This window comes from Pavona decussata, unplaced genomic scaffold (assembly GCF_977016875.1).
Source record: "Pavona decussata unplaced genomic scaffold, jaPavDecu1.1 SCAFFOLD_41, whole genome shotgun sequence".
Classification (NCBI taxonomy): Eukaryota; Metazoa; Cnidaria; class Anthozoa; order Scleractinia; family Agariciidae; genus Pavona; species Pavona decussata.
The window spans coordinates 520,780-522,500 of NW_028145463.1; positions in this window are offsets into that span (position 1 = coordinate 520,780).

A 1,721-nucleotide genomic window follows, 5' to 3' on the forward strand; every position below is an offset into this window, starting at 1 on the left:
TCATTGTTTATAACGTGCAATCTACACTCACTATTTTCGGCAAAATGTTGCTCTCTATCCCGCCCTTGTACTTTGTAATATGCGTCGCGTAATGTGATTTTGGAAAGCATGTTACAGGATAGTTATTTTACGAGTAACTTATTGATTTGTTTTTCATCAAATTACTTATTTGCTTGTAGAATCGTCATTTCAGTGTACTAAGTTGGTTAGAACTGAATCCAAGAAGGATCGATTTGGGAAAGCAGTCAATGGTAAGTCATCACGGCTTCGTATGATACTCAGCTCGCAGCTTAAATAATCGTTCCGTTACACATTAGCAGATACGAGATACAAACTATTCACGTATTATTTGTGTACTTTGTTTAAGATCCACTCCTTTAGTCTACGCTTTTCACCGAGCAACCGGCCCCAAATTCCTTAAATTATGTTCCACTGCAATTTAATTTGCAGCCTCACTAACACACCCCATGAGTTGCCATAGTTTCCGAGTCAACCGAATTAAGAGTCTCACAAATGTTGTACTCATCCCTGACGAGACTTGTATTTTGAATTTTACTTACCTATGACGGATATTCATGAATCAAGATCAAGCCAGTTTTTTTAGCCAGTAACGACGCGGTACGGGCGATACACTTACCGGAAAATGTTCTCAGATTCAGTTGGGCGCTGAAGTCTAAACTGTATATTTCGCTTTGATATCTATAAAGTTTCAGGGAAAAACCCAGTAAGCCCTCACATCGGAGTATGTATCTGTGAAACTGTAAATATTCATCCCACAGCGATGGATTGATCTGGGCGACAATTTTTATCTTTCTTGTTACCCAAGCACGGCTTTCAGTTCCAGTAACGTCTACACTAAAAAAGGCAACTCTCTCTTAAAGGAGGCCAGAGTCACCTTAATTGTTAGCGTCACTTTTAAAAGCTATAAATCATCTTTTTATCGATAGAAACGTTGAAATAATGGTTCAGTTTTGTTAACAATTAATAACCCTACTCGTTTAGAGTATTAAAAATTATCTTCAGCTGCGGAAAGCTAGGATGGAAATGGATGGCAACTTGAAAAAAATGGCCAATATTGCAAGTTCTTCCAGTGTATTATAGAGGAATCGTCTAAAACTGTTTATAATTTGTTCTTCCTCGTAGAAATCCCTTAATATTTTCCTTTCGGTTTTTTAAGAACAATCTCAATTTAGAGAAAAGGGTTTTTGTGAAATATTTGAGCATTTTTGTACAACATAAAGGAAAATTTCCGTGACAGTGTTCTTACAAGCGACCACCCTTGGTGCACGAAAATGTTATCGCTTACGAGAAAAATCAAGACAATAGGTCAAAAGCTGCATGGATCCACTAATTATTACTATTTATTGCCTTTTTAATTGAAATGAAGCAAACAACAAAGCTCCTTTGAGGAAAACTTATTCTCAATCAGGTAACTAGTACTACAGTACGCTACTCGCTTCTTCATTTTTTGTTTTTTAAACATGCACGTTGCTCTTCGAAATGTGTTCCTTGTTAAATCACTTAAAATCAGTTTACCCAAACAAAACTTCCAATTAGAATCGGTCACATATGAAATTCTATACATCTGGTTTCTGCGTGGCGTTATATAGCTTCTTCATGAAATCCAGAATCGGCTCGATTGTTTCTGTGTTTTCAATCGACAAGAACATCATGGTGACTTTCGCGACTGCGGAGGACAATTCGTCGCAGCCCTGATAATC